The 6,633-nt window shown below is 33.0% G+C and overlaps 1 long non-coding RNA gene across 1 annotated transcript; it reads right to left on the reverse strand.

The window, feature by feature from the left end:
* Positions 1–1,824: 1,824 nt before the first annotated feature.
* On the reverse strand, positions 1,825–3,639 carry LOC120632796. The gene is made up of 4 exons (XR_005659150.1): positions 3,545–3,639; positions 3,055–3,231; positions 2,538–2,648; positions 1,825–2,202 (listed from the first exon to the last, which is right to left on the reverse strand). It is a non-coding gene; the product is annotated as an uncharacterized LOC120632796 (long non-coding RNA).
* Between the last annotated feature and the right edge of the window lie 2,994 nt (positions 3,640–6,633).

Below are 6,633 nucleotides of genomic sequence, written 5' to 3' on the forward strand. Positions count from 1 at the left end.
TGCGGCTAGATAGCGTTGTGTCTTGTAGTATATTTATTATTATTATTATTATTTTACCTCTAATGTTCTAAAAGATTATCATAAAATGGGGAAAATGGGAAAAGTGTATTTGCTAGCAACATTACGCGGGTGCCAAGTGAGACGGACTATTGGTCGGGAAGTCAAACTAAGCGCGCGCTTTTTGAGTTCCCGATATTATTTTACTGGTAAATTAAACTAATGTATCTAAATATCGAATTTAACACAGCAAATTAATTAATATTTTACCGTCGTATTAATGCCTATAAAATAGGTGTCACCTTTAAAAAAACAGCATTGGCCAAAAGTTTTCTGAAGCTACAAACTTTCCTAAATACTAATAAAATAAGAGAATTTATTCCCGCTCACTTAGTTGAAAAAGTGAGAATTATTAATTACTAGCTGTTGCCCGCGACTTCGTCTGCGTTCATTTTTGTTTTTCGAAAGGCATGTGGCATTCGATTTAGGTGTAATTCTACTGAAGTTTTTAAGTTGTGTATTCTTATATAAAAATAATTGGTGTAGTTTAAAAAAAAAACAATTCACATAATAAACAATATCTAAAAAGAACTGTCTAATCAATCTCAACTCCTCCTATCACTTACAAGTTACAAAGAATAGTAATCGTTAGAGGAAGAATTCAAATCATATTATTAGTTTATTCATATGCTAAAGGTAACGAAGAACATTTCTGACAACTTTTATTTAGTCCTAGAACTGAGAGCCTCATAAATGTGGCAGCACTATGTATTCAGGATAGCTAATGATAGCCTTAAATGACGGGTTGGCTGCCGTCCGCTGAGGAGTTCCGTCCTCTATCTCCAATCACATTCATCAGATCTACACGAAATTTGGGAAAATTAAACTGGCATTATACCCTCTAAAGTCTAAAGTACAAAAGTAATTATTTAAATCGGTTATCATTTGACGGTGGTTACGATGTAAAATCGTCAAACACTTTTGTCCCCTCTCCCAAAAGAACTGAGCTTAATTTCGGGAAATAAGGACCCTATATTACTAATAACTTTATGAATATGTGTACAAAGTTTCATGATGATCGGTCTATTAGTTTTTGCGTGAAAGCGTAACAAACTTACATTCACATTTATAATATTAGTAGGGATAGGGATAGGGAGTAGGCATGTACCTACCAATATGTCCAATGGAGAAATTTATAAAAATCGAACATGTGATGCAGACGTAATTTCTATCAAAAGATTCATGAAAAGAGATTCTGAAAGGAAATTAATACCTTTAACTACAGTTGCCATTATATTCTTAACAAAGTTTGTATATTTAAATTTATTCAGATACCAAGTTTCAACTTTCACATCACAACAAAAAAACTTAAATAGCACTCCCACTCCCTCTTTTGTAAATAAAAAACCTAATCTACGAGGTTCCAAACGCGCCCTGGTCTAAGAAGAGCCCACAACAAACTTAGCCGGGTAAAATTATTTTTTTGTTATCACCGTCTCACAGTAAATTTATATTCAGCTATGAAGCTAGAGCAATTCACACCCTAGCTTTTTTATTGTTTAAGTAATACTAAATATTATAATAGGATTTTTCTGTAAGCTAACTTTTTATATAAACTTTGAACTTATTGAGAGACATCTCAAAGATTTCATTTGGTAATTTGTTATAAAATAATATACAATTGCCCTTGAATTAATTTGCATTTTGTGTAGCCTAGTAAACTGCACAACAAGTTTATTTCTGCTTCTAATATGAATGTGATTGGAGATATTAAGTGTTAAAACTAGTGTAGGTCATCTGTCTTTATTAGTGCATATAGTCCGCTGAGATGCAGGAAGTTGAAACAAATTATTGATAATTCACCTTTTATGTTATGTGGTGACTTAAATTCACATCATGTTGCAATGACATGTATAATTTGCTAGACCAATGTGATCTTTGCATTTTAAATACAGAAGCATCAACTACTGTAGGTAGTATTCATCACAATCCTTCTGCTATAGATATTTCATGTGTTAGTTCCACTGTAACACCTTTGTGTGATTGGAAAGTGTACAACAATCCTATGGGTAGTTATGATTTTCCCACAATTGTAAATATTCAAAGAGCCATTGAAAAATATGAAATTGGTTTTCCATCCGAACGCTTCATCAAGCAAGCAAGACTGACTGAGCAAGGCAGACTGGTCAAAATATTTATCTGAAACTGAGAAAGCATTTGATGATTTGAACACGGAAACAGATAATTCACTAGAGATTTATAATAGATTTTGCAACTATTTTAAATAATATCAGACAGGACTGTATTCCAAATATAGTTAAATGTCTTGTTAAATTAAAAAACCAGTTCTGTGGTGGGACAGTGAATGTTCCACAGTTGTTAATAATAGTAAATTTGCATGGCAAAATTATAAATCAGATCCTACAATAGACATTTTTTTTAAATACAAAAAAGTGGATGCAATCAAAAAGAAAACACCAAGCTAGGAAAAGAAGATAGGCTGGAGAAAGTTATGTTAAGTGTTCAATAGATATACTTACTCCTGTTATTTGCAACTACATTCTTAGATTTAGGCGTAACGTATCAAATGCTGCCTAAAAATGATGAATGGATCCCCTCTTTTTTGGACAAATATGCTCCTACATCTCCACCTGAAAAAGATATAACACAACAAGGTCAAATGTCATTTTTGAATCAGCAGGAAACACCAAAAGTAACTTTTTATCTGAACCCTTTACTTTTAATGAATTCCAAATGGCTGGGAATCAAGAACATACACAACACCGGGTCTTCATGACATACCATGTAGATTAATTCGCAACCTCCATATTAAAGCAAAACTCATTTTTCTTAAGATATATAATTTATTATGGAAATCTAAAATCATTCCTAATTCATGGAAAACACTGTGTGTTATTTCGATTCTTAAACCTGAAAAGCCTGAGAATGATTGTAACTCATAGAGACCTATATCTTTATCATCTTGTTTAGGTAATCTTTTAGAATGTATGTTAAAATTTAAACTGAAGTATTAAAGGGAAAAATATAATATTTTACCTGGGCAACAATTTGGTTTCCGTAGAGGTAAAAGTGCAGTTGAAAGCTTCACTTCTCTTTTAGCAGACATAAAAATATCTTTTCATAGCCACTCTTATACTGCATGTGCTATATATATAATGTTAATCCTTCCATCCTTATCCAGATTCTAAGTGATATTGGTGTACCAGGAAAAGTCTGTAAACGGACATTTTCATTATTATATAATAGGATAATGTATCTTAAATATATTTTTACATGGTCCTAGACATTTATATAGGAACAATGCAGGGCAACAACAAATAACAACTTAACCATTTCTCCACTGCTATACAATTTGTACACCTCGCAAATCGCTTTTATTTGCTGAGGATATTGTCTTATACAGTGTAAATAACGATATAAACATATGAATTAGAAACTTGAATTTAGGTTTAAGACAAAGTTGTACTTATTACAGTAGCCTAAATTTGGAGATTAACAACTACAAAAGTTGAGCTATGTTATTTACCAGAAAACCTATTAATGTTGAAATTCCTGAAATTTTCATGGTAATATGTTCTGAGACACTTGTATAACGTAGATTAGTAGTATCCATGGCCGTTACATAAACTAAAAAAAAAAAAAAAGTAGATTAGTAGTAGTCAAGTGTTTATATCCATAAAAACACTATTAATTGCACCAGGTTGCTCTTCTAATAATTTAAAATGACATTGTGAGATGGTGATAACAAAAAAAAAAAACACCCGGCTAAGTTTGTTGTGGGCTTCTTCTTAGACCAGGACGCGTTTGGAACCCTTGTAGCTTTAGTTTTAAGTTTACGAATGTGATTATCGCCATCATCTCACTACCGTGTAATTCTTATGTACGCATCAAAAGTGCCACCTATGGGCCTACTTGAATAAAGATATTTTTGACTTTGACTTTGACTTTGACTAATATAGGTAAGTTTATGTAAAATACAACACGTGAAAAACCGCATCACTCTATGATGCGGTTTTTCAAAGAAGATGAATTCAGAGAAATGATTCGAACATTGTATTTATCCTCGTTGATTTATTGATTAGTTAACACTTGACCAGTTAAGAATAATTTATTTTAAATATTATTCAGTGCTGTTGAGCAGTGTTGGAACGATAAACGTCTGTATACATTGTGCACGCCGCATTGCTATTGTTGTTCAACAGGTGTTTTAGAACTCTATTGCAGTATTATAAGCCACAGTACCCTTGAAGAAGATATTCTTACTCTTTTATGCTCTATGACTTACTTTTAACGATTTTCTTATAGCGCACGCACATTTTAAAAGGCAGTCTAGCTGATTACTAACGATCAAAAAACGTGAAAACTTTTATGCTCTATGACATATTTTAAACGATTTTCTTACAGCGCACGCACATTTTAAAAGGCATTCTAGCTAGGTAATTACTAACGATCAAAAAACGTGAAAACAGTTTTTTGGCGCTTTGCATTTATATTTATTATAATATACAAACGGTTCCCCGCGACTTCATTTTGTGTTTTCCAATATCTTGCAGGAACCCTTTTTAACCGTCCTTTATTACTTTGTAACCGTCTCCAGGATGCTAACTATTTTTAGGCAAAATTTCACCAGATAAGTTAAGCCATACCTACATAGTTAACAAAGGGTATTTTTATAAAAAGCCTGGTTAGGTATATAAATATAATTCTTTGCCCATTTTCACCGAAAACAGGTGACAAAAAAACAGACAGACCGACACACTTTCGCATTTATAATATAAGTAAGGTAGTATGAATAGATAGCCTAGTGGGTAAGGCTTCGGGTTTCCTTTCGTGGAGACCAAGTTCGAGCACCGGCACGCACCACTCACTTTTCGGAGTTATGTGCGTTTTTAGTTTAAGCAATTTAATTGTCACTTGCTTTATACGGTGAAGGAAAACATCTTAAGGAAGCCTGCATGCCTGAGAGTTCTCCATAAGGTTCTCAAAGGCCTGCGTGGTCTACCAATCCGCACTTGGTAGACTACGGCCTATCCCCTTCTCATTCTGGGAGGAGACCCGTGCCCTGTAGCGGGCCGGTATGGGTTGATGATGATGAGGAATGAACACAAGAATCACAGGCTTCTGTCTCTGACTATGGAATTGGATTTCTTTTTTTAATTTTTTTTTTAAATACTTTTTCCTGACAATAACGAAGACAAAAGATAAATTTGACCAATTTGGTGCATCGATATAAATCTATTGAAGTCGTTGGGTGCAGTCTAGTCGTTCAGAATTTTTGCATGTGCATACATATTACATAATAAGGATTAATTTTCTACGTAAATAGTATAAAGAGGATTTTTTTTTACTTGCTCCGAAACTACTGGACGGATTAAACCGTTTTTTTACCGATAAGAAGCAAAACTATAACGAAGTAACATAGGCTATATTTATACAATAACTCAGATATATAAACAAATTAGACATCCTTAAGAAAATTACAATAATGTAAAAAAATTGCTCAAAAAAGTTATTGCTCGTATTTCAAGAATACTAGCTATTGCAACCTTACCCGCTTGTTAATAATAGAGGTTATTTACCTTACCCAAACACCGGCTTGACTTTTTGTCCCCGATAAACAAAAACTATATAGGTATCCTCTTTGCTATAACTACCTATGTGGGGAGAGCCATTATCGCAGAGAAGAAAATTATCCAACGGAATAATGATTGGCCCGAACATATAAACAAACTCCTGTATTTGTATCGAAGATTAACCAAAAATTAGCTTTAGAATAATAATAGTAGCTCAAACAGAATTTATTAAACAAAGATTCCCACAAAATATAGTAACATTGGTATCGGGCAATTAAGCAGATTTTTTATATGGCAGCACTGATGTTGTAACACAACTATAATTTCCGACAATATTATATTCTAAAGACTGGTCATCAAAAACATAATAGTGCAAGAGTTTGTGGGAAACAATCGTATGTCTGCCTAGAGTGCATATTCAACTAATTTATTTCTATTCGCCGATAATAGAAAATCGGACTACTCTTCAGTTTGTGTTTTAAATTAATAATAGTGCTTAAAGATAACCATAAAAAATATTTTACATTTCTTTACAGCGTTTAATGTACCCATAAACGGGCTTTGAAATTTGTGTTCCGTTGCAAATGTATATTACAGGGGCTGATAATTTGTAACTTACTTGGTTAACCCGCACCTTAAAAATAAGGTGCTATTAAAATAATTAAAAAAAGACGGCAACACAGGTGTTTTTTTTTCTTAGACCAAAAAATCTTAAAATATTATCATACCTATTGCAAATTCAAATTCAAATTCAAATTCATTTATTTCAAGTAGGCCTACTTTATAAGCACTTTTGAAACGTCAAGTATGTATGTTTGTAGTGACTCTACCACCGGTTCGGAAAGCAGATTCTACCGAGAGAAGAGCCGGCAAGAAACTCATTAGTTGCTCTTTTCCAACATCAACATTTACAATCATTTTTCTATCTTGGGAGAGATGAGAGCGAGGCTGGCTGCTTCCAATCTACCTTGTCATTGAGGAATTCATCAAATGTACAGTAACCTCGCTATACTAGATGTGTTTTTACACATTTTTTAAATGC

This window comes from Pararge aegeria, chromosome 20, assembly GCF_905163445.1.
Source record: "Pararge aegeria chromosome 20, ilParAegt1.1, whole genome shotgun sequence".
Classification (NCBI taxonomy): domain Eukaryota; kingdom Metazoa; phylum Arthropoda; class Insecta; order Lepidoptera; family Nymphalidae; genus Pararge; species Pararge aegeria.